Source organism: Alligator mississippiensis, chromosome 11 (genome assembly GCF_030867095.1).
Source record: "Alligator mississippiensis isolate rAllMis1 chromosome 11, rAllMis1, whole genome shotgun sequence".
Lineage (NCBI taxonomy): Eukaryota > Metazoa > Chordata > Crocodylia > Alligatoridae > Alligator > Alligator mississippiensis.
The window spans coordinates 75880833-75908141 of NC_081834.1; the positions used below are offsets into that span (position 1 = coordinate 75880833).

The 27309-nt window shown below is 47.2% G+C and overlaps 1 long non-coding RNA gene across 1 annotated transcript; it reads right to left on the reverse strand.

Moving 5' to 3' along the window:
* Nucleotides 1–236: 236 nt before the first annotated feature.
* On the reverse strand, nucleotides 237–26858 carry LOC132244252 (uncharacterized). The gene is made up of 3 exons (XR_009455845.1): nucleotides 26803–26858; nucleotides 9819–10154; nucleotides 237–1016 (listed from the first exon to the last, which is right to left on the reverse strand). It is a non-coding gene; the product is annotated as an uncharacterized LOC132244252 (long non-coding RNA).
* Nucleotides 26859–27309: the final 451 nt, after the last annotated feature.

Below are 27309 nucleotides of genomic sequence, written 5' to 3' on the forward strand. Positions count from 1 at the left end.
ACACACTGCACATTCAGCTCTTCCCCATGCAGCAAGGGAGTAAGGCAAGGTATTGGGGGGGGGGGGGGTTGTGTGTTGTGGGCCCTGGATATCCAGGGGTCACATAAAGCTGCCCAAAACAAAAGCACAACAGTGCACGTGGGGGTAGCATGCACCGCTGAGAGCCAGAGGCTGGCTGGCTGGAGCCACACTGTGGCTGCCGGCTAGTCTCTTAGCAGCAGGATCACCGCCGCTGCACCCCAGGAGGCACCTGGGACCCCAGGTTAGGCTACTGGGGCCAGCCCAGTGCTGGCTGCAGTCTCCCTGGCCCCACCGGGGGTAACCTGCCGCGCACCTCCGCTGGAGACTTCAAAAGCATGACAGTTATAATGCAAGAAGAGAAACCGTAAAGCAAACATTAACGGAGACAGACCTGCACAACTACCAGTCTCTCTGCAGGTTTGGGAACTTCAACTAATGCTCAGTTGAAGAGATGTGTTGGGGCCGACTTGTTTTCCCCTCCGTTCTCCTTTGACTTGCAAGAAGCAAAATGGCTACACCACCGCCACAAACACCGCTGCGCTCACTGTCGCTCCAGGATCCAACAGAATACAGAAAGTTGACCTTGGTTTGCTTGAAACCTAGCGTCTCTGCTTCTCCTATGTCTTTGGAATGGAAGGGCACCGATACACGTGGCGGACCTCTGCTCAGGCACAGGCTAAAGAGTACACATTGGAGCACGCTCAATTCATCGAGTCTGCTAGAGCGTGCCAATTAGTGTGCTCCGGCAGCATCTGCATCATGCGTATTCAGCCTCCCTGCAATTCAAAAGGGTGGCGAGGGCCCTTTACAGCTTGCTAAATGAGCTTTAGTTGAGCTACCTACCCCAGCTGCTGCTTTGAAGGGTGGGATGCCAAATACAAGGGAGGCTGCGGGTGCTTTACTGCATAACTTTGTCTGGGCCTCTTACGTACAAGCCGTTTACATCTTCCCGAGCATTTTCCTGCTGACAGGCACCATTTGCAAATATTGTTTGCCTAAGGGAGGGAAAAAGAGTTTGACCAAGGTAACGGTTATTTTAGCAAACACGGGGCAAGCTTTGCAATACCAGTCTGGCATCTTTAAGGTCTTTCCATTGCTGTTATCAGGTTGCACTTGGCTGATAAGCATTGCCCCTTTTTTCGCATCCTGTTGTGTGACCCGATTTATTCAGGCCAACACAGGGCCTTGTCTGTGCCATTACATCCCTTTCCCGTGGCCTACAAAGACCGGGGCAAGAACGAGACTCATACCCAGCAAAGATTTGGCTTGTCAAAACTGCAGGCTTCCGAGTGCCAGTTCCGTGCCCTAATGCCACCTGGGAATTACCTTACTATAAGTGACTGCGAGCCCACCTTGTCTGCTACCTTGTCTCTGAGAGAGACAGCTACTAGATTGAAATTCAGGCCCAGGTAAGACTGTCTGCATTACTCTTGTTAGTATCCACGCAGGTCAAGTGACTCAACCTAAAGGAACAAAGGATTCTTCTCTCATCTTTTGCGATCACCGTGACTAATCCCTGGTGAACACTTAGTCTTTACTGGTGTTACCAGTTCACAGTTTGACAGCACTGCTCCTTTAGTGGCCTCCCCCAAGTACCCAAGTGTTATTTCTGTAGTACATAGGAATTTCTGATTTATTGAGCACTGACTTGCAACAGAGACAGGCTGGACCATGTGACTGTGTCAATAGAAGACATCTCATAGCCAACCACTTGGGATGACCTGTTAAGCATTTCCGGTTCAATGGCTAAAAAAAAAAAAAAACAAAAAAAACAAAAAAAAAAAAAAAAACCCGCCCAGGTTACGCACAGTAATAATATAATGGTAATCTTTTCATCAAAAATCCATTCCAATGCTCCATGCAGTTCATTTTTCCAGGCTGCCTCTTTGTCCACGGTACCCCTCTGCATCTCTTCCCGTCATTGCGTTATCATGCCCTCCCAACCCGTGTTGCTCAGCTTGTTGCTTTTCCTTCCCTGTCCTCTCAGATTGTACCTACCTTGTTTTTTGGGCCGACCTCTAGCAGAGTGGGGACCTGGAAACTAGAGCAGTTCAACCCCAAATCCTTCCCACGGGGCACGTCTACACGTGTGCATTTACTGCACGACAACCAAAATCACCACACGGTATGAGCATGTGTCTACATGCGCATGCCCATACCGTGCAATAAATATAGCAGCCTACAGCAACGTGAGCATCAATTTGAGACTTTTATCACATTTCTGCCCGGCGAGTTACTGCATGGGTCGACTCCTCGCTGCAAAGTAATCCTATGTGTGTTGACTGACTTGGGACTACCTTTAGTCACAAGTCTGTCCACATGCAGCGTCGACGAGCTCGAATGCCTGCGTGTGTAGACGTCGGCATATTCCCACTTACCACGCAGTTACGTTAACCCGGTGCACGTGCACGCGCAGACATGCCCGCAGTCAAGTCATGCCAGAAGCATGACCGAGACTGGGTTCCAGGACAGACACGCGGTTTCCCAAGAGAGATTCTCCCAGGAGCCATTTTGCTCAGCTTGCTCCCAAGTGACTCTTCTCCATGAGCAGCACTTTGTGCTGTGGGCAAAGAAGAATGAATGGGCTTTCACGCCTGGGCTTTCACTTAGGAGATCAGCGCCTCCTCCAGGAGGAAATCCACGTCTGTACCTAGTCTCTGCTGTCCCGGTCTCAGCTCTGCCACCCAGTCCATATCCTCTGCGTGGTGAAATCCCCTCGATTCTCAATTTCAGCAGCGTCTAGGGGAGGGGCGCCATCAGCCAGCCCCTCCCAAATGTTCCACGGGCTGTGCAACGATGCTTGCAACGGAGTCAATACTCGGGTTTTTCTTTCGGCTGCCTCCCAGAAACCTAGCTCTTTCGTTCCAGATGACTTCGGCAATAAAACCTCGTTGAACTCCCTGACAAAGCTTGGCTTGTGATAGAAAGCCATTCTATTTATTTGCTGGTATTTCTCTTTGTTTTTGAGCGTGTCCAGATGTCTAGATCACAGGCGGATTTCCACCTCTCGTGGCCGTACGTCAGCACGAAAGCTGTATTGGAACTGAAGCATTGCAGTCTGGGTGTTAAACAGTCGACTGTGACCAAACCCCATTTAAGCCAGTAAATGCATCTCATGCACTGCCGAGTTGCAAAAGAGACTTGTCTTCCTGACCGACCTGCGTGGCTCTGCCAAGTTTTTAAAATGGATTTGCTTCTCGTGCTGCCCTGCCTTCTAAAGCAACGTGCTCCCATTATACAAAGACATACTAAAACAAAATGACAGCGCATCTGCAATATTCATAGCAACCTTTGTGCCAAGTATAGGGAATGCCATTGCAGCTACTGTAAATGCTTTGGGGATACCATTCCTGTTTTAACAGTAAGCACCAAGGAAGTCTCTACAAGATGGTTCCCCACAGACCCAGCCATTTCATACACTCCACTCAGGGCAAGGAGGGCTCCACAGAGGACATTGCTGATGGACAGCAGATCAAACTGACAGTTTAAGCGCATCAGGAGCCCACTGAGCCTAAGGACCGGGCATTCCAGACCGCCTCTCAATAACTCCCAGTAACCCAGGCTAGCAAAGCACCCACACCACACACAACAATCTACAGCGGGTCTCTTGGAACAGCCGTTTCCTGTATATTTCCCCATTCATAGCAAGGGAAGCTTTAAATGGTTGTTGTTCATCCCTGAGGGCCTCCTTACTCTGCGTATTCAAGCCTTAAGCCACCTGGCCTTGGGCATCCTCCACAGGTGTGAAATCAAAATAGTTTCGCATCCTGACAAAGTGCCAGGAAATACTACTTGATTGGAGAAAGGGCTCAGTCATTAACATCTTTGATTGCAAGGAGAAACGGCGGGATTTGTCAGAACACATTTTAAATGCAGTCTTTTGCATTCAACATCAGGCAGAGGAACGAAACTTCCCACAGTAACCAGAGGTGCCACTCAAAGGTTCACGACTTTTCCAGGCCACCGGGCACCAAAAAAATGCGAATCACGAATTCAACACCCAAGTTCCTTCTCCGGTCAGAAGGAAGGCTTATTTTGTTCATGAGACAAAGGACTGTTACGCTGAAGATCTCGACTACCGTTATCAGGGGGAAGTATTTAAGTTGTGGCTGTACACACATAGTCCAATGAGAGTTGGACACTACTGGGCTAGGCCCCGGGCAAAAAAAAAAAATCTCTCGTTTGTCCGTAGGACTCGCACTCTGAAGAGGATCGAGTCTGATCTTCTGTTTTAAGACCTGGGCCAAGGAGACAATACTAGGATTATGCATATCATCTCTGACACAAGAGTGATGGCTCTTAGCATCACTTCCTGTGACACGGCACAAGTTACTTCATCTCTCTGCACTTCAGCTCCCCAGTTGGAAAATAGGGACAGTGATACTTCCCTAAATGACTCCTGACATTCAGCTAGTCCACACGTACCAAACTTGAACAATTTAAGTAGTGCTGGTCTTCTTAAGAGCCCCAGCTCTATGCTAAGAAAAGGCGTGAGTATTGAGCAGTCAAGCCAATCACTTCAAGTCGCTATCGATGCTCCCGGTCCCCAGATCCCACAGCATCCCAGCAGCTAAAAAAAACTTCTCCCCGTTATAGAAAACCTTTGAGAACTTCCAAGCGTAGTTCTGCATCGGATACCCGATTAACACGGCTCTGGCCTTTACAGACCCTGCTTTGCCACGGTCAGGGAACAGGAGACATACCGAGATGGCTATCTAAAGGCAAGTGGGTACTAGAAACTTTCTCCAATATAACGAGGGCTGGAGATGCAGCGTCTTCTGCTCCGTACCGGCAAACGGCCCTCCTGCAAACAACATTAAATTGGCAGACTCTGTTGCTGGGCAGCTCGGTTCATCTCTGGGGCTGGTATAAACCTCTATGTGCTGCATGTCCACTAGGGCAGGTTGCCTGCATAAGCTTTACACGTGAATATTTTCAGCATAGCCGAGGCCTTCGGCAAAACAGAGGCCTTCAGAAAGAAATGGTTTGCTCCCTCTTTCATCTGGCTATCAGCCGGAAAATAGTCACTGGACCAGAACCCAGAGTTGATTTCAGCAGGGATGTCAGAGGGGAAAGAACACAAGAACGAAGGCGAGAGCACTCGCAGCCACAGAGAAGAGCTGCAAAATGCTCTGAGGGGGATAGAGAAATATTTTATGGCCAGACAGAGACTAAACAGCTGAGCCTGTTTAGCTGATCCCAAGAAGCTAGGTAATTTCATCGTGGTATACAAGTTCATTCACAAGGAGGAAACACCAGGTCCTAAAGGGCAAGAAAGCAGAACTGAACCAAAGATTACCAGCCAAAGAAGTAATGTTGTATCTACAAAAAAAATATAAAAGTCAGCCAACTAAAATATAGAGGGAAGTCTGGATGACAGCGACCGTGAAACCATCGCGTTCTCTGTCCAACCTAAGGCAGACCAATCGGACAGCAGGATTGGAGTCTTGGACTTCAAAAATGCAAACTTCAACAAGCTGACATCACCAGCAGGGCAAGTGCTGCGGGACCAGGGACCAAACGGGAAAGATGGGCACAAAGATTGGTTGTTCCTTAAGGACATGATCCTTAAAGCACACAGCAAGTCCATTCCCAGGTGAAGGAAAGGTAACAGAAGGGCTGGGAAGCCCTCTTGGCTAAACAGATGAAAGAGGCTTCTAAAGAGGACTGCAGGATAGCACCCAAAGAGTCGCAGCGAACAGATCCATGTCGTCCTGGTGACAAGTGGGCAACCATGTCCCACAGGGGTCGGTACTCAGTCCGGTACTTTTCCACATCTTTATGAACGATCGGGATGTTGTTACCTCTCGGCTCCGTGTTCTTGGGGAACCCTGGCACAGGACGCAGCCTGTCTGACTCGCAAAGAATACCCCACCACCACCTGAACAAGAACGGATTATGAAAACAATGAAGATGCAGTGGGAGATGTCACCCTTATCTGGAGGGCTTTAGGTGCAAGAGAGAAACAACTGCCCCAGGTCTCATTTGCATCTGACATGGAACCAGATGACAATTCAGTTACATGGGAGATGGAGAACAGAAATCCTGAAGCAAAGGCCGCAGTGAATTCTGGGATCAGAAAAGCAGAGGAGCACTGCATGATGGGAAATATGTGCTCCAAAAGCTAATCAACCCACATTTACAAACACCCAGCTCAGCATTTATCAGACCAATTCTAACCTGGATTTACAAAGGACCTTCCCACCCCCCACCTCATCTACCCAGAACTAAGCAGAAGTAAAGTTCAATAGGCTTCTCGGGCCGTACCTTCCCCAGTCCCACCACGGGAGGCCTCGTTAAACTCGATCGACTAAAACTTGGTTGCTGGGTTAGGGAACGTCGAGGCAAAGAGACCGAGTCAGAGCAGGTATAGGCAACATTTGAACAATGGTTAAGGGTTCATCACAGCGTCCAGCCCGTTGGAGCCCTGACCACAAGTGTTGTCATACTTTTCCCAGGAGGATTGGTGGAAGTCCTCCCCACAACGTTTATGAATGCTCCAAATAATCCCCTTAATTCTGTTAAAAGACTACAGTAAGATCTGGAAAAGTCGTGCTACTTGTTCACAACAAGTAAAAATCCAAAATCCTGATGCTGCAAGCTATCTATTGTTTCTGAAGAAACAATGAGGTATCCCAATCAGTATATCTGATATCCATAGAAATTTCAAGCTGGTTCCTAAGCGTCTGGTTACCCCTTAAAAACTTGTATTTTTCCTGGTGGTTAATCAGTTTCTTGAGCTGTTCCAAACCAGATACCCACTTCTCAGTAGAAAAGACAATTATTTACACTATTAAGAATGCTGTCACAGTGGGGTCCTCCAGGAGGGCCGTGATCTCCTTAAGGCCCCCTCTCCGTGCCTATTCGGTCCAAGGGCAGCCTCTATTCTCGCCCGCCACGTCTTGGATCTTAAGTTAAGTTGGGAGGCTGCCTTACGTCTCCTAGGCACGGTTAGCCGGGACCTCCGTCCCCGTGTTCTCCCGGACCCACCGGGGGTCTCCCTGTACACTGGGCGCTGCCCCAGGCACCCTAGCCTTACGGGCTACGCATGGCTCCTACCAACCCCTAATACCACGCCCCAAGCCTCGCAGATGTACTGGACGTTGGTCTGTCAAAATACATGCCCGCTCCCCCGGGCCGCCTCCATAGTCTAGCCCACTCTGGGCCCTCTCTAAAATAATCTAGCCCGCTACGGGACTTCCTAGCGAGTCTCCAGTCTTTTAGGCCCACCGCACGGCTACCCTCTCTTACCCAGGCTCACTGCACTGCTATCCCCTTTTGCCGGGGACCACCGCAGCACCTTGCCTTTCTCCTGGGGCGTTGTACTACTAACCCCTTCCGTTGGGGTCCACCGCAGCACCCTCCCCCTATCTGAGGGCTATCGCCGTACTAGCCTACAGCCGGGTTCGCTACGCCCGTCTCGGGCTTCTCGATAGTCCCCTTTCTCTGGGACCTTACCTGCCCGCGCCGGGCTTCCTGATAGTATCGCCCCCTCTCTGGGGCTCGCTGTGCCCCTGCTGGGCTCCTTAACAATGCTGCCCCCTCTCTGGGGCTCGCTGTGCCCATGCTGGGCTCCTTAATAATGCCACCCCCTCTTTGGGGCTGGGGTCTACGCACCCCGCAAGTTGCGCCTCTACTGGTGCCAGGGTCCCCTCGCTGCTGGGGTTGCCCCTGAGAACACTACGCCTTCCCGGGCGCTAGGGCCCCACACCCTGTGGTTCCTTATAACTACGCTGCGCCCTCCTCGGGTGCTGGGGCCCCCACTACTCTGGGGGTCCCTATGAGTACGCTGTGCCCTCCTCAGGCACTGGGGCCCCACCCCTCTGGGGTCCCTATGAGGCCTCCTCCAACCCCTTATAGCCTCACCCTTGCCACCGGTGTAATACACACACTAACAAAACAAAACAAAACACAAGCTTCCTGGCTATAACTTAACTCAAAGCCGCCTGGCTATAACAACATTGCTCCAATCTCCCGGAGCCGCCATCCTTTACTCTGCTCAAGCAGTTCTAGCATCTCAGCTTCAGGAGCTCCTCTCCCTCTGGCTGCTGGCAGGGAACTTTATAGGTTTTTAGGGCTTTATAAAGGGCCAGGCCCTGCCCTACATTACCAGCTGACCGCCGTCAGGTGCAAGTCAATCTATCTGGAGTTGCCCTGGCAACTCACAGCTGCGCTCATTATCCCTGCTAGGGCTTTTCCCCAGCAGTTTTCCCCTCTCTAGGAGCAGGGCAGCAAGGTGCCCCGCAACAAATGCTTTGAAGAAGCTGAACGGAGGGTATAAAAATCTGTAAAAAAGCAGCAAAATGCATGTGTGCGCTTCAAGAGGAGAAGTCTCTCTGACACTATCCACTCTTGTTCTTGAGAAGCTGGAAGAAACAGATCATCTCCCTTCAAGGATCGTGCTAAGAACTTTACCCATCAGCATTAAGAACCAAGTGCCTTGGACTGGTGAGATCCCAGCTCTCCCTCTTTCTTTTCTCTCTAGGCATACATTTCTGAACCTGAACTGTATTAGTTAAGCTTGAGCTAAGTTTGCCCAAATAGCTAGTGAAACCAGGGTAGTATTGTAATTGTTTGTGTTTGTTTCCTTTGCATGGCTATTACTACTAGTACCATTATACATTTCATATATTTAGCAATAAATAACAACTTTTATAGTCAACCTGGTAGTAACTGGGTATACTTTTCCCTCTCTACTTCTTCCCCACTTCCTCTGCAGCAACGCTTCTTTTACCCAAGCTAAAGATCCCTGTAAAGCCCAGAAATACTGCGGGGTCTGCTCATCAAGAGGCTAAAGATCAGGATGTGCCGAATTTGAAACACATAAGGGGATCAGCTTGTACAGGCTGATTGACCCAGTTTGGCTCAGACAGGCCCTGATAGACTGAATGCTGGCCCACGAGGGTGTCAGCTGCACACCCAGCTGGATGCAGAGGTACTCTGTTCACCTGCGTGCTTGTGTCTGACTGCAGTTTATTGTTGCTCTGATGAACTGATTCTTGGCATAGGAGGGTGTCGGCCTGTGCATGCTGATCAACCCAGCCGGGTCAGGCGTGTCATATTAATCTGTGTGCGTATGACCGATTTGGTGACTGGAGGACCCCAGCCCCTTTGAAACCGAGTCCTGCAACATATCTCCATTGGGGGTGAGGACTGGCAGAAGGGAAAGATACAGCTCTGTGTAGAAACACAAGTAACACAAGCAGCACACGGACAGAATGACAAAGACCCTAGAAACGTATCCCTAATAAGTGATCACACCCCAAGGTGAGGGGCAAATCTGGTAACACTACTACAAGGTGGAGACGACATGGAAGTGGGCCCAGGGACTGTGCCACCGCTATCTGGAAAAGGACACGCGTTCACAATGAGAACACTTCCTCACATCTCCAAATTATCACCATTCATCGGGGCAGTGTGGAACATCTCAACAAAAACCCCTCATATTTCTTTACCTCTTACAATGCTATCTTATTAAACATAAAACTGATGTTTTCATATACAGACTAATTAGCCTCGATTAAACAGCTTTTCAAGCAGGTTATTAGTTCCGCGCAAATTCCTGGGCAGCCCAGAATTCATTACGAATTGAAAACTTAAAGGACCCTAAAAATAAATAGTAACAGGGAGTACCAGTACTGCATTTTAAATCTTCCAAGTGCTGTTGCAAACATGAATGAACTGAGCAAATGTTAATTCATGAATTTTCCCCCTTAAACAGAGATCTGTGTTAGCTTCATCTTACATCAGGGGGCGAAAAAAGGAACCAGATCTGAATGCAAAGTCTGAAGACTTACAGTTATGAGTTGCGTTTCTCACGCGGTAAACAGGTCCAGGCACGGGCGAGAAACTGCCGTGCAGTTCGGAGGTGGCTTGGGGAAGCGGCACGGATGAGTCGATGCGATGCTGTTCCTTCCGAGTCTGTAAAATATCAGGGTGCTGCTGGAGCGACCGCAGCTCCGGGACAGGACGCGAGACCAGGCTCTGGCCACTTGCATTCGTGAAGAAGCTTACAGTGCTGCTTTTTGGTGGTGTAAGAGTTTCAAGGCCAGGGTCCGTCTGGAGCCATCATGTTCCGCTGACCTAAATTCCTCTGGAGTCCAAAGGGACGTTAGGGAAAATGCCTGAAGAGTCTGGAAAAAAAGGAGAACAGGAGTCAGTCCTATCTTAACCACCTCTGGTTGGTGGCCACTAGCTCATCCTAAACCCACTGAAATTGTGGCGGCTTCCCACTGTGGACTCCAGGGAGCAAAGCAGTTGCACGATTGACAAGAATCACGTCTATCTGTTAGGAAGAACGCTCCGCCAGCTTTCCTTGAAGCCTCATCTTTTGCGGGCTCACTTAACGCTCCTTCCTTTTCACACGCAGACAGTCTGATGACTCTGAAACTCATGCTAAGCTTGGGCCTATTCACAAAAGTGAAAATGCAGAATAATAATGCTAACTGCATATTGCAAGAGGATGCGAGTTTATGGCTAGGCCATCTAAGAAGGACTAATGAAGTGTCTCTTCCAGCTTATCTTGCTGTATTCAGAATGATTTCAAGCACGCTCCTAGGTGTCTAGTGTAGAGCCATATGAACTGTCTATCCTTGATTAATTAGCATGGTAAATATTTCTTTTGCGGCTAACTCGTGCTTATGTGCAGGAAGAGACATTCTCCATACGTAATAGATGTCTCCTCCTACTTTAGTATGTTTTTCCTGGCTGTTAATCGGTTTCTTGATACGTTTCAAACTGGATCACCTCTCGTTACCGAAGAAGGTAACTCATTCAAACTAAATATTTCTGATAACCAGTGATGAGCAGGTTTTTCCTGCCGGTTACTGCTTGGGATTCTGTCTTGATTTGCACAGCTAAAAGGATGCTTTGAAGATGCTGGACTAAGGGTCTAAAAAGGAAGTAAAACAGCAAATAGCACACGCCCTTCTAGAGTGAGAAATCTCACTGACCCCAGTTCCTGATGCGCCCAACTTACTCGAGAGGTTGAAGAGAAGGAGACTGCCTCTTCGTCACCTGTTTGGTGAAAAATCACCACCTTATAGCTAATTACTGGACTTTGATTTGGTTTGGGCTCACTTGACTTGATTTTAAATACCTGTAGTAAATAAAGCCTTTCTGTCGCTCATCAAACGAGGTGTCGTGTCAATTCCTGGGCTACTCCGGGATCCTAGATTTTTATTGCTAACGAGTCCTACTGGAATAGGTGAGCACCCATATCCCAGCCTCAACAACAGCCCCGTGGTCCCCTCATATATGAAGGCATGTTGCCTTTGTATACTCTCAAGGGGGCACCACAGCTCCACGGAGCCAACTCTTTTGGGATGAGCAGAGCCAGAGAGGGCTCAAAGTGTAAGCCGACGTAAAAGAGGGCTAGTGCTTTTGCTTACGCAGCTCCTCCAAGGCAAAGGCCAGGGATGGAGCTCAGTGTGGGATTGCATTGCCAGATGTTGTTCCTTAAAACATTCCCGCCTAGTCAGAAGGGAACAGCTGTGCAGGGAGCATAAGAGGCAGTGAAAGCAGACTTGACAAGTCAGAATCTACTCGTCAGCTTGTCTAACTTGGTAGCTCAGCAGTAACAAAGAAAGAAAACCCCTTACCCAGGCTCTCCTAACCATCTCCGAGAGGTAGACTTGCAGCATCGTTTCTTTTCTGAGCGTATGCTATGCAAAGAGAGACCATCTCTAGCACCCGCAACAAATTAAAAGACAACTTTCCACACGGTCATTCACACCCTCAGGCTTTGTTGGGCCTTCACCATTGAGATTCAAGCTGTAGAGGCTGATGGACTACACCGAGGGGCACGAATGGGAGCTGGTATCTAGTATCCAGAACTGTCCTAGGATCCGCACTCCCATCCGCACAAAAACCACATCAGATTTCTGTCTTTAAGTTTAAGCTGCGTGCACTGCGTCCCCTCCTCCTGGCTACCCCTGACACTGTTACAGCTGTCAGCCCATGCCCTTGCCTTTCTCGTGCAATCGGTCAAGATCTGAGCATTGATGTTGAGGGGTCAAGATTCAAACCTGGCCGAAGACAGAACTGAAGGTGGGCGATTACACTCACACATCAGCTGTGCTTGTAGAGTACCACTGAAAAGCAGGAAAGACAACAAGAAGCCAACGGAACAAGGAGATGTGTCTAGGACTGATGGTTTATCATTAAACCACACACAAAAAGAACTTTAAAAGTTGCCAAGTAAAGAAGCAGAAGTGAAGAAATGCCAGGCTGAAGATGGCCTGTTCACCCCCCTCTTTCCCTGACTCATGCATGCCAATCCAGTCTTAAGTCACATGGTAACATGCTGGGGCTTTTTCCAGGTGACCCCTGCCTCATTCACTCCAAGAGATGGGCACCGCTCGCTCTTGTGAGTGGGCATTTTCAATTCTGGTTTTGCTGCATTATTCAGGGTGGTCCTGGGGCCTTATTTACTGTGCGCTCTTATTCAGACCCTGCTCTGCAGGTTCAATTATTAATTTCCCGATAGGTTTTTCCATAGCAGTCATCACGCCACATTTGTCAGAAAAAAAACAGATGAGTTTTTCAGCAGCTCTGTAAGGTGAGGGGATATCGTCCTCGCTTTACAGATGAGACGCTGAGCAAGAGTGATTAGGGTCGCAAGTGTGCGCGAGTTGTGGATGCCTAATTCCCAATGCCTAGGACTGAACTTGCCAGAACGTGAACCATCTTACAGCATTTTCTCCATTCATAAAGGGCCTCCTTTCAGGGCAGCTGCAACTGCGAGTGCACCACACTTCTGCTCTTGTCCTTGCAAGGTTACAGTTGTTCTTTTAAAGCATTTTGTGCATGCGTGCATGCATCATCGCGCACTTCCAGAGATCACTTTCCAAGCACAGCTCCTCTCAGGGTATTAGCTAGGGTGAAAGCTGTCACGGAGAGAGATCCAGCACTAAGTCCTGGGATCCGCTCCGTTCTTCTTTGAAGATGTACATGGCGCACGGTGTGTACCAATGCTCTCACCATGGGAGACTTTCATAATATGAACAGCTCCATTTTCCCTACAGGTTTCCAATCACCCTTCTTTGTACAGCTAACAACTTATTTCAAAAAGAAAAAAAAGCCTTATTTGGGACAGAGCGAGCACAATAATATGGAAGGAAATGATCAGGGATGGTCCGCCTACCGGTGCATGCCACGTTATGTCTGGAGCTGAAGACGTACCATGCAGCGAATGACTCTGGCGCCAGAAGGAAGCGAATATAAGGTCAAATTATGGGAGGGCACAGAGACAAAGCCAAGCTTGCGATCCAGGGAAGGCTTTTCACTTCAGCTCACTCAAGATAGTAAGCCATGTCAGCTCCCTCCACACAATGGGATGCAGCTTTCTCCTCACATTTCCTTTGCTGCCCGTGCAGAAGCGTTCTTCACTGACGTCACGAGGAGACGATGCAATTTTGCGCGTAATCGCATAGGGCAGAACCGGGTTTTGAACCCTAAGGTCCAAGTCTGCCGCTTTCACCGCAAAAATATACTTCCTCTCAGGCCCTCAAACTGGTCAAACCAGGGGTGGACAACTTTTTCGGGCAGAGAGCTGCTTCCTGAGTTTTGGCAAGCCATCGAGGGCTGCGCAGCTGTCAGCCGGGGGCAGATAAATATGCATTGTCTACCTTTTTAGGGGCCCTGCATTTTGCTCGCCCCTGGGTCAGACTATGGCTGACTCAGTAAAGAAGCAGGGTCAGGGCAGGGGAAGGATTAGGACACTGCCCATACAGAGGCAGTCTTGATTTGCCTCTAAGGGCTGGGGATCACAATCAAAGGGACAGCTAACACTGCCATCCCCACAGTCTAGCTAGGAAGAAGCAGGGCAGCAGGGAAAAGGCCAGGACTCGGAGCAAACTTCCCAGCACTTCCCGAATGACAGATTTCATTTTGAAAATGAGGGCACTGAATATTTTGGCATTTTTTCTCTTCCTTTTTCCAGCCAAATCTATTGGTTTTTGGCATGTCCTCCACCCCCGCCCCTGAAATCTAGTTTTTCAGGGAATTTATTGCTTCTCAAACAAAATTTTGCTATGCGCCAGTGCTCGAGGGCATGGGGCATGACACAGGCAAGCCCAAAGGCAAAACAGCAAGCCCTGACCCATCTGAAGTTCATGGGTGCTTGCCCCTGACAGCACTCGGGCCAGCACTGGAGGCCCACACCAAAGAGCTTGCAATCTGATGCGAGAAGACCTTGAGCCCGAGTCTGGTATAAGTTCTAGTAACTAGTGACAGGACAACTTAGTCACCCTGCCGCCACGCTGACCATGGCCAACAAGCCCAATTCTTCTGCAAAGCCACCTTAGGATTCCAGTTTAGTCGTATTGACCGTAGTTTCATTTCTCTAGACTGTAGCTTTACAACCTAAACTACCCGGACATCTGCTGGGAGACGCAGACAGCAAGGTCCCATCGCTCACGCAGGTTTCTAACTTGTGTACAGGACCTCCACCTGACACAGGAGGTGTATGGTCCCACTAGGGGGAATGCCATACTGGATCTGGTATTGGCAACGGGAGATGACATGATAGGGGACCTCCAAATCGGTAGCTATCTGGGAGACGGTGATCACCTTATGATAGAATTCAACATAAGACGGCGAGTGGGTAAGGTAACTAGTAGGGTGAAAGTGCTAGACTTTAGGAAAGCTGATCTCATTGCACTCAGGCGATTAGTCAAGGAAGCACTGCAGAGTAGGAGTTTTGATGGGATGGGTGCCCAAGAAGGGTGGCTGTGCCTAAAGGAAACGATCCTTTGGGCACAAAGCAAGACGATCCCCGAGCGAGGCAAAAGAGGGAAAGGGGCCAGGAGGCTTCCCTGGCTGACCAGAGAAATCCAGGGCAGCCTAAGGGCCAAAAGGGGAGCACATAAAAAGTGGAAACAGGGTGAGATCACTAAAGATGAATATACCTCCTCTGCTCGTGCTTGTAGGGAGGCAGTTAGGCGGGCCAAAGCTACCATGGAGCTGAGGATGGCAACCCAAGTAAAGGACAACAAGAAATTGTTTTTTAGATATATTGGGAGTAAAAGGAAGGCCCAGGGAGGAATAGGACCCCTGCTAAATGGGCAGAAGCAATTGGTGACAGATAGGGGGGACAAGGCTGAACTCCTCAACGAGTTCTTTGCCTCAGTGCTCCTAAGCGAGGGGCGCGACAAGTCTCTCACTGGGGTTGTAGAGAGGCAGCAGCAAGGCGCCAGACTTCCACGCGTAGATCCTGAGGTGGTGCAGAGTCACTTGGAAGAACTGGATGCCTTTACGTCGGCAGGCCCGGATGGGCTCCATCCGAGGGTGCTGAAGGCACTGGCCGACGTCATTGCAGAGCCACTGGCGGGAATATTCGAACGCTCGTGGCGCACGGGCCAAGTCCCGGAGGACTGGAAAAGGGCTAACGTGGTCCCCATTTTCAAAAAGGGGAGGAAGGAGGACCCGGGCAACTATAGGCCGGTCAGTCTCACCTCCATCCTTGGTAAAGTCTTTGAAAAAATTATCAAGGCTCACATTTGTGAGAGCCCGGCAGGGCAAATTATGCTGAGGGGAAACCAGCACGGGTTTGTGGCGGGCAGATCGTGCCTGACCAACCTAGTCTCTTTCTATGACCAGGTTACGAAACGCCTGGTCACAGGAGGAGGGGTGGATGTCGTATACCTGGACTTCAGGAAGGCCTTCGATACGGTATCCCACCCCATACTGGTGAACAAATTAAGAGGCTGTGATGTGGATGACTGCACAGTTCGGTGGGTGGCGAATTGGCTAGAGGGTCGCACCCAAAGAGTCGCGGTAGATGGGTCGGTCTCGACCTGGAAGGGTGTGGGCAGTGGGGTCCCGCAGGGTTCGGTCCTTGGACCGATACTCTTTAATGTCTTCATCAGCGACTTGGACGTGGGAGTGAAATGTACTCTGTCCAAGTTTGCAGATGACACAAAGCTATGGGGAGAAGTGGACACGCCGGAGGGCAGGGAACAGCTGCAGGCAGGCCTGGATAGGCTGGACAAGTGGGCAGAAAACAACAGGATGCAGTTCAACAAGGAGAAGTGCAAAGTGCTGCACCTAGGGAGGAAAAATGTCCAGCACACCTACAGCCTAGGGAATGACCTGCTGGGTGGCACGGAGGTGGAAAGGGATCTTGGAGTCCTAGCGGACTCCAAGTTGAACATGAGCCGGCAGTGTGACGAAGCCATCAGAAAAGCCAATGGCACTTTATCGTGCATCAGCAGATGCATGACAAGTAGGTCCAGGGAGGTGATACTTCCCCTCTATAGGGCGTTGGTCAGACCGCAGTTGGAGTACTGCGTGCAATTCTGGGCGCCACGCTTCAAGAAGGATGCGGATAACCTGGAGAGGGTACAGCGAAGGGCAACTCGTACGGTCAAGGGCCTGCAGACCAAGCCCTACGAGGAGAGACTAGAGAAACTGGACCTTTTCAGCCTCCGCAAGAGAAGGTTGAGAGGCGACCTTGTGGCTGCCTATAAGTTCATCACGGGGGCACAGAAGGGAATTGGTGAGGATTTATTCACCAAGGCGCCCCCGGGGGTTACAAGAAACAATGGCCACAAGCTAGCAGAGAGCAGATTTAGACTGGACATTAGGAAGAACTTCTTCACAGTTCGAGTGGCCAAGGTCTGGAACGGGCTCCCAAGGGAGGTGGTGCTCTCCCCTACCCTGGGGGTCTTCAAGAGGAGGTTAGACGAGTATCTAGCTGGGGTCATTTAGACCCAGCACTCTTTCCTGCTTATGCAGGGGGTCGGACTCGATGATCTATTGAGGTCCCTTCCGACCCTAACATCTATGAATCTATGAATCTATGAAACTCCCTTCACTCAGCTTAGCGTGATCAGCAGCATTGCTTGGATTGTTTGAAATCCTGAAACCCCTTCTATACAATAGCACTGATGCTGCTTGTCATGAGTCGCACACTCCCCACCCCTCCCCCCACCTTCCCCAGTCTTCATGAGTCACTGATTCGTCTTGCAGACTCGCTGAGCTATCGCAGGTCCTACACTTTCCCATGGGGCAGAGCACTGTTGGACACTCGCACAGTCTCTCGTGTTTCCATCTCAGCAATACTCCTTGCACATATGCAGGGAGTTGCACCTCGTGCCCTGTGCAGCTTTGTATCCCATCCCAATCCTGGGCTCAGTCTGCCAGTCAGCCAATGCAACTCAGAGCAAACTGCTCCTGGCCTCGGTGACAGCCTTTGTCCTCTGCCACATCCATCATGCTCCGTGCAGCAAAGTTTTTGGCAAGGGTGCTTTGCGTCTCTTCAGTGCTGCCTCCGTTGCGTCCAAGCCGACGAGGAAGTTCCTATCGCTTAGTCCAGATCACGCCTTAGCAGAGCTTGGCAGAGGCAAATACACACCGTCCACAAGCATTCTATAAATAACAGCGATGAGCCGGAAGAGAAACATCGAAAATGAGGGTGGGAAGAGACCTCAGGAGGTCACATCTAGTCCAACCCCTCTGCTCAATGCCGGTCCAGTTCCAACTAGATCATCCCAGCCAGGGCTTTGTCGAGCCCGGCTTAAAAACCTCCAAGGACAGAGATGCCACCATGCCTGTTCCAGCGCTTCACCACCTTCCTCGTGAGAAAGTTTTTTCCCCCTAATATCTAATCTAAAACTTCCCTCGCTGCAACTTGAGCCCATTGCTCCCGGCTCGGTCATCCGCCACCACCGAGAACAGCCCAGCTCCATCCTCTTTTGAACCTCTGTTCAGGTAGTTGAAGGCAGTATCTGAAGGCCGTCCCTCAGTCTTCCCTTCTCCCTATTAAATAAGCCCCGTTTCCTCAGCCTGTCCTCACAAGTCATGCCCTCAGCCCCCTCACCGTTTTCACTGCCCTCCGCTGGATTCTTTCCAATTTGCCTACGTCCTTTCTGCAGTGGGCGGCCCACAACTGGACACGGGGCTCCAGATGCAGCCACAGCAGTGCCGAATAATCACTTCCCTCAATCTGCTGGCAGTGCTTCTAACAGGGCAGCCCAGGATGCTGTTAGCCTTCTTGGCAACAAGGGCACACTGCTAGCTTATATTTAGCATACTGTCCACTGTCGCCCCCCGGGTCCTTTTCTGCAGAGCTGCTGCTTCAACAGCCGGTCCCCGGTCTGGACCGGTGCACGGGATCGTTCCATCCAAAGTGCCAGACTACGTGCAATGACCCCATCCTCCCTAGAGGCAAGCTCTGAGGAACTTCCCGCTGGGGTGCCGTTGGCTGCGGCATCTCTCCCGAGCCAGACAAAGCCTCTGAACCAAGCGCCTCCGAAATCTGGGGGCAGTTCAGATATGGATACAAACTCTGGCTCAGGCCCATCGCTAGCAATGGGAGTCCACCCTTTGTGAATATGCCCGGTGATCTGGGGTACTGCTATTTCTAAGGCACACAGGCCCGATTTCAGTGCCTACATCACCAGCAAAAGTCAACAGGCTGTGGATCCTCCACCCTTCCGCATACCAGGTGACTCTGTTTCAGTTCTCAAAACAATGATAATAGTAGCTTGACAGATATCGCATTCTTTAGGTGGATAATGATAAGATGGCCCAATCCAGGCCAATAGGAGCTGGAACAGGTCCATAGCTGTCATTTGTGGTGTTCTCAGCTTCCTCCCGCCCAACGTGATGCTATAAGAAGGCCACCCATAGTGAAACAACAGGAAGGATCTCCGAGCACAGAAGAAGAGTGGCATTTCTCCTTAGCGACTCTTTCCTAGTGACGGGCCCTGAAAGGAAGAATTTGCTCCTCAATGGCCAAGTCATTCTGGCCAATCTCTTCCACTCTGTGGGTGCATCGACAAATAGGTTTCCTTCAGATCTGCCTAATTAGCTCCACAGTAAAGTCTCAGCATCTATGCGTGCAGCCCTATGAGACCTCAGGAAACTAACTCTGCCATAGGTACTAACCTATTTGTAAATGCAAGTGCAATCCTACGGCAGCATTCTTCAGTGCACAACAATGCACGTGTAGGCACTGATGGGTCTAGCACAGGGGCGCGAGGGGCTGCCTTCGAGGGCAGCACGTTGAGCCAGGCTGGAGCAGCACCGGGCTGGCAGGCTGACCCCCTTGGCTTCTGCCAGCCAGGGCTGCTCTGATCTAGCTCAACGTGCTGCAGTTAAAGTTTGTTGGTCCGCATTAATTGCGCGTGTAGCCGCAGCCTGTACCTTCCCATCACATCCCAATCTCCGTGTCATTGAAATACTCTCATTGGCATCACATCATAGTTTCGTCCCGGGTCCCCGAGTTGCAGCAGCTGGCCAGTAGGACCACTTCCCTTTAGTTTCATCCTTCCTGGCTGCTCTAGTCAATCCTTAGGCTTTGATAGTATCGGGCTTTCCTAAAGCTCCTTGGAGGTCAGGTCAGCTTGGTGGTCCAACCTGGGATGTACCCAGAAGAGATGCAGCAGCATCCTTGTGCCTGGTAAGCGTGCCTCCTCCCTCCGCCATCTCTTGGGCCTCCATAGAGTCCCTGCTCTCGCTCCGCCATACTACACTGGTGCCAGCATATCTTCCCTGCTAGCGTAGCAAGCTGATCTCCCATTGCAAGGACTCCTCTGCTTCTGCTGAACCAGGGCTTTCCATGGGCAGTGCTTGCCACTTGCTGCTTCCTCCTATGCAGGCTTGAGTGTGCAGTCACAAGCAACTTTTCTGCATGTGCTCATATACGTAATACAGGCCCTGCCTAATCAAGTTGTGTGTGTGTGTGTGCGCGCGCAGAGTTAGGAAAGACTACATGGACTTAGATACCAAAGTATCTTCCCAACCAGGTCACTGAGGGAGCATGTTGTGGAGGTCCCGAGGGTCCGTGCTTGTAAACGAGACAAGTTTACAAAGCCTTTGTCAAGCTAGCTGCACAGGCTGCACATGAGGGCTGCGTTATGCAGGGTGCCCAAAGCACACTATAGATATTTAATTCTGTGCACTAGCATTCCTCCCATCTTCCCAAGCTCCTCTTGGGCTGGCTCAAACCCCAGATTGTTTCCTCATTTGATAGAAATGCTGGTAAGATGTGTCCTTATGAAGACTTGGTGCTTCAGCCGAGAATTTTTAACTTGTCATCCTAGCTAGCCTGAGTCTATTTTCTTGGCTTTCTCAGGGTGAACTGGCCTGAGGGCTGGACCAGACGCTTTCCCTCAGCCCTTCTGTATTCATCAGCACAGACAGGTTGGGTTTTATTCTGGATCCTGGTCATTTGCAGTGAAAGGTGGAGTGAATGGACAATTTGCTTGATGTGATTTGTGAACAGGCCCAGTGCCGAGGATCTGTGTAAAGCTCATTCAGTGCCTTTTGCCCTGCACAAAGAATGAAGGAAAGATAACACTGTGCGTGAAATCTCAGTATACCCTTGTACATATAGGTATGTACCTGTACAGAGCACCAGGCAATAAAGAATGGCAACACCCCACCCCCGCAATAGACGCCCTATAGTGCTGAAAGAAGTGGGGGGGGGGTGGACCAATTAGAGAACGGGAAATTAAAAGTATGTAAAGCTAGAAAAGCGAGAAATCCCAACAGTAGTAACCACAACTCAACACCCAATATGCATATTGGGAGCCAACGTCCTGAGTCACTATGTTATAAATAAAACCCGCCAGAAAGTAATAGCTCTAAAAAAAAGGTTCCCATGCCCACAAACAAGCCATGGGTCTGCTTGAAGTAGAATGTGGGGAATACCAAGGTTAAAATACAAATCAAATTGGAGAAGGGAGTAAAGCCGCCTTTTGTGCATCCCTATCCATTGATGCCTGAGGCTGAAAAAATGCTAAGTGAAAAGGTGCAGAAACTATTATAAGCCAGATGGGTAGAGCCCACCATTTCTCAGTAAAAGTCCCCTTTGTAGCCTGTGCGAAAGGCTAGTGGAAAGTAGAGAATGGTAATAAGTTATCGAGAAGTGAATAAAAAAAACAAGGAAATCAATCCCAGTAATTAGCACACTTCCCAAAACGTAAAATGAAGCCCAAAAGGCCAGCGCTTCCCATTTTACCGTAATTGACATCTCAAATTGTTTCTGAGCAATTCCAGTAAGGAAAAACAACTGAAACATTCGCTTTCGTGTTCAAAAGGAAACAGTATCGGCCATTGCGCCTGCCCCAGGGCTGGTGCAACTCCCCGATATTAACACATCAACAGGTACAAAAGGCCCTTAACTCCCAGCCACAGGTCCATAGTGATGTACATGACACATTAATTTAAACAAACTCTCCTAAGGAGCGTGCCAGTATCTCCCACCAAATGCTACAAGCGATAGAAGCAGCTGGGTTCCGAACAAACAAAAAAAGAAATGCAATAAATACAGCGCTCAGTAAAGTACCTAAGTATGCAATTCAATGCACAAAACCTAAACCTTTTAAAACAGACCAAAAAAGCGTTAACTCAACTTCCTCCACCCCGCACCCGAAAAAAACTACAGTCCCAGTTGGGACTGATGAAGTGGTTTAGGGCAGCGATACCAAACTTTGCAGGCCTAGCACACCCACTCTATCAAGCACTAAAAGTAAAAAATAAACCATGGACATGGGAAAAAAAAAAAAGTTTCACCAAAAAATGCTACAAGCCATTTTAAAAAACCCTCCCCTACTCCCTCCGAACCCTAACATCCCTGAGTATTTAAGAGCCAAAGTCCAAAAAGACACCATCAGTGCAGCATTATATCAGCAAAGTCACCAAAAATGAAAAAATTAAAAATTATTAAAAGCATTAAACCAAGCACTATCCTAAACAAAAACTCACTATAAACCATTGCAAAAGAAAATATTAACTGTAGTTTTTAAGCTCAAGAAAAAACAAAAAAAAAACTAAATTAAAAATTCCCTTTAAAAATTCAAGCTCAGCTGAAAATTAACTACTTTAAAAAAAAAAGCCTGCCCACAGGGTCTCCCCACCAAACCCAGTAGCTAAAATAAAATTTACAGTTAACTAAGTACTTGCATTAAAAGGCAAAAAAAACAAACAAAAAAACAGTGCTCCCGTGGCTAAAAACCCCTATAAAAAGAAAAACTGTAAGCCCCATAACCTGTGCCAACAGCTTTAACCCTGCTAACCCCCACGCTCTATTCACTAACAGAACAGAAAACAGACCAATGGCTACATAAACTTAATATGCCCCCCCCCCCCAAATTTAGTGAAAATAAAGTGAAAAACACAAAACACTCAATTAGCTAAATTAAAAACAGTAAAAAAAAATTGCTCATAAAATCAGCCAAGGTTAAAAAGAAGTAAAAGTGTACACAAACAGCTAAGTATATACAAAAAAAAATCCTAATAAATAAATCCCCTATTAAAAAAAGGCTAAACAACAGGCCAATCTAAGAAATAAAAGCTTAACAACATATCTGGAAAATAAGTAGCCAAATTAAGATAGCCATTCAACATGTAACCAAACATCAAAAAAATAATTCTCCCGAAACCCATGCAAATGCTAAGGCAAACACATTAACTGACCCCTCCAACATCAGATCGTTAAACTAGCCCAAGCTGCCCATGCCTTTGCACATAAAAAAAAAGAAAAAAAAAATGCAAAAAAAAAAAAAGCTTAGGCAAGAAGAAAAAAAATGCTAGAGCACAAAAAGTGCAGCAAGCTCTAAAAAAATGCCCAGCCTGTAGCAGTTCTCAGTGGTCCCCATACCCAGAAAAAAGGCAAATAAACATTCAGGTTTTGAAGCCAGAAAAAAGTGGCAAATAAATTTTATCAAACCTTTAAAAATGAGCAAGGAAAAGAAATATATTAGTGGCAGTAGACGTAGCCATAGGCTAGCCAGAAGTGTGGCCTATGGCCAAAGCAACCAAAAAGGCAGTAATACGAGCTTTATTTAAAAACGAACAACGTCTCATTTTAAAAATCCGATAGTAAAGCAACAGTGTAAAAAAGCAAAGGTAGAACATCAATTCTGCATCCCTTATCATCCGCAAAGGGAAAGAAAAATAAAACATTTAAATCAGAAAATTAAAAAAAAATTATTACTCAAAAAGTTTAAAAAAAATGAGTTCAACAAATCCCTTAAATATTATGAGCCTTGCAACACGTGAAGAAAAATTAAAAAACCAGCCCTTTCACCCAAATAATAGACCAACCCTGTAAATTCTGCCTGAATAAAAGCAAAATCAAGTCTAAAACAAAAAGACAAAATCAAAATCACTCTCTCCGACCTCCGTTAAAAATAAAAGTAAAGTTCACTTCCCGGCCCAAACAAAAAAAAAAAAACCAAAAAAAAGAGTCTAGTTCTAGCGTGAAAACAAAGCAATACCGTATTAGTCAAAATCCCCACCAGCAAATACTGAGTTCCTACTGACCAAACAACTGTTTTCCAGAAAATGCCATAAAGGCTAAGGTACTGTCGTTAATAAAACTAATCTAAACTAGCTATTAAAAATCAAACATCAGAAAGCAACTGTTATTAAAAACAGAATAGCCGTCAGGCTAAAAGAGGCCTGAAAAACAGGCTTATTCCCCCAGTCGTTACCCTGGCTACTAAAAAACAAGGCTTAAAATACAGCCACTAAAAGCAACCTGGCCCAATACTTCTTATCTGCCTATAGCCCGACAAAAGTACGTATCTAAAACACTCTTATTTCACACCAAAAATTCCAGCAACCTCCAAAGCTAAAAGCTAACAAAAACCACCCGCGGCCCTTACAAAGCACACGAGCGTGCCTAAATCAACGCCACAAAAACAAAGACAGCGCAACTGTGGAGAACTACCCACCATACAGTACATGTGTCCAACCTCAACAAAAACATTACATTCCTCTACAAAATAGCTGTAGTCCCAAAAACAAATTCATCTCTGTTAGCCCACAACAATAACTATATCACCAACATGGAAGAGTTTCAACCCAGCAAAGCAAAAAATGCGCAGAACTACACAAAAAACCATATAAACATGCCGTGCGCAACAGGCTTCAAATAAAGTTTATTTTAATATTTGCCAGTATCACAAAATCAATAGCAAATTGTATGCCCAAAAAGCATCCCATCCCGGCAAAGGTATAAGAGGCTTTATATAAAACACAGCCCAAAACCTAACCAACTAAATACAAAACAAAAACTAAAACTAGAACTAATATATATATATCTCCTTCAAAATTTCTGTAGACCCTACCCACTCCAAAAAAAATTCTCACAATTATAAAAAATAAAATCCCCAAAACTTCTATAATGTTCCCTTCATTGCTTTTAACTTTTTACTGTAGGATTACAATTTTTTGTAAGTCACCCAAGTCCATCCTTAGTACAAGTAAACAAAACCAATCCTGTCTGCTTAGCAAACAAATCCCAGTCTACATCAAAAATGCCACAAAAATGCCACAACTGTCCTAAATTCATTAAAAACTACCAAAATGGCACTTAACCCAAATAAATATAAAAGTAGTAAAAAATAAGCTTACTAAAATAAAACAGCTTACCCAACAAACCTTAAAAAAAAAAAAAAGTCAAGTAGTAACCAACGCAAAATACCAAAAAAAAAAAAATGTCAAAACCCTAACTGTAACAGTCCAACCACTCAATGACACACCACAATGCATTCAGTGTTAAAAACAATACAAAACCTCACAAAACAAAACAAGTTCTGCCATATCTTATATTACCATACAAACCTTTATATTGCACCAAGATAAAAAACAAATGCTTTAAATCACATTCAAAAACCCAGTGATTATATCCAGTTCCTATACAAAATGGTACCCAAAATACAAACCCCTTTTTACAAAAGTTATTTCTTCAAAAATAAAAACACCCTTGAAAAATTATATACATATATACACACAGATAAAATCAGTAAAAGTAAAAACCAAAATTTAGCCCCTCTATAAATATGTCCCTGTCCTTATAGTACTAGCAAAAAGCTTAAATCCCCAAATCCCCTGCAAAGTAACTCTTTAAAAAAGCTCTTAAACCCTAAAACAAATATATGCAATACAAACAGCCCAAATAAATATACTGTCGTAAAAACTCCCTAATAAATCCTTGTAAATTACACCAAAAAATATAAAAAAAAAAAATACATTTTAAATAAAATTTTCAACCAAACAGTAATAATTAACAATACCATTAAATATCTGTGTAACTTCAGTAACCTAAAATAACAAAACATCTCCCAAGCTCCTATTAAAAAATACCATCGTAATGCTACTGCTGTAAAAAACGTATCTATATTCAACCTACTTATTCCCAATCTTTATCCTTAAAAAAAGTCTTCCCAGTAAATTAAACAATGTCATGAAATCCTTCATAAAAAAAACCTGTTTACCAACAATTAAAAAAGTAAAAAAATAATTAGTACTTGTACTAACACACTAAATAAGACAAACAAACCTGAATATAATACACCAAACAAGTAAACTCCTAAAACTAACAGCAAAATTAAAATCAGTATCTAAACACCACTAATACAACATTTTCCTAAAATATAACCCCACGTAGACAAAATTAATAAATTTTATGTTACATCCTATAATCATTGTTTTATTATACATCATTATCTTATGTTTTTTTAATGTGTATACTTAATTGCTATGCCCAAAGGCTATATTAACAAATAACAAACCTAACAAATTACATCATCAACTATATCACCCTAAAAAATTTTAATCAGCATAAATATATGCAAATGTAACTAGTCAAGAAAAAAAATTGTAAAACCCATCCCAAAAAAAACCTCTAAAAACAAGCCAAACTAACACCCCCCACAAAAAAAACAAACTTCACAAAACCCAAAGACCACTAAATCATAACCTAATACATCTGCTAATCTGCTAAACCCCACCCCCCAAAACTGCTTTATATAACTACTCTAAAAAAATACCCAAGGTAACAGCTATAAAAAAACCCCCTTCAACAAAGCCCAAAGCTTACGCTAACCCATAAAAAAAGTAATAAAACTAAAAACTGCATGTGTGCCTCCTGGGGCCGATGCACCGCTGTGACAGGCGCCACCTCGGGGCCGAACTCTGTTGCCCACCCCCTGTCTGGTGGGGTGACCGCCCGCCTCTCTCGCCTGCCATGCCTTTGATGTTAATTGATTCAATTAGGATGTCAATTAAGCTGGAGGCTGCCCATTTAGTGCCCCCATGCCAGGGGGTGCTCTCTGCAGCTCCTACCTCCCCAATACCGCAGCCCAAGCCTTGCCGATGGCATCATGACGTTCACATCTTCACTGGCCCCACACTGGGCCCCAGAATCATCCACACAGGACCCCTCTATGATCCTCTCCTATCAGGCAGCCTCTCCGCCATCATCCGGGCTACCTAGCCCCCCCGAAGCCACGTTCCCCTCTCGGGTGTGGTCCCCCCCAGGACCTTAGGCCACTTGCCCTGGCCCACCTCCAGGCCAGTCGGGACCCCAGGCCCCCAGCTCTTGGGCATCCCTCACAGTGGGCCCCTAGCCCCTTTGACTCTCCTGGTCCTGGCCCCAGCTCAGGCCAGTCGAGGGTACTCTCTCTCTTTTGGGCTGGGTCTCTAGCCCCACACTCTCTATCCTCGGGCCTCACCGTGCTACTACTCCCTTTCTCCCAGGGGCAACCGCAGCACCACACCCTGTACTCAATCACGCTCTCAGGGGCCCCTCACAACACTGGCCCTCTGGGCCCCTCTCCAACAGGGTTACCCACCCGGTGGTGGGAGCTAGGGGTTAAGGCGCCCCGACCCGCCTTTCACCGGGGTGGTAACTGGCCTGGCATTTCCTGGGGGCTCCCGCGCCACTGAGAGCCCCACCAGGCCACCCACTCCCGGCAGGGTGCAGTTTCAGGTCATGCCCAGGACCAGGAGCCTTCTTACCAACCCCTTGCAGCTCCCCCTTACCTCCGGGTTGTTCTCAGCAGCCCTCCAGCCAGGCAATGTCGCTGCCTGGCTGTCCGCGGCCAAACTGCCCTGTTTATATAGGCAGCCCTTGCCTCAAAATGGCTGCCCTCGTCAGGCACCTGGAGGCTGCCAGCTCCAGGCCCTTAAAGTGGCAGGCACACACAGTGCACTGCCACAATATAATTAAAAAATCCCCTAAAAATCAAAAGCAAAAAAAATAAAAATCATAAATACAAAACCTTTAAGAAAACTACTTAAAAAACAAAAAAAAAAAACAAAACTAAACTAAAAACCAAATAAAAAATAATAATCTCACCACCCTGAACTCCGGGTGGAATTCCCCAAACCCATCAAATAATAATATAAAACAAAGTAAAAAGTGCCTTTCCTCCTACCCAACACGCTAGCAACTTATAAATATAATAATAATAACCATGTATATATATATTATACTCATAACAATATTAACTCATACCTAAGTTTTACCTTAAAATGTAACTTATAAGT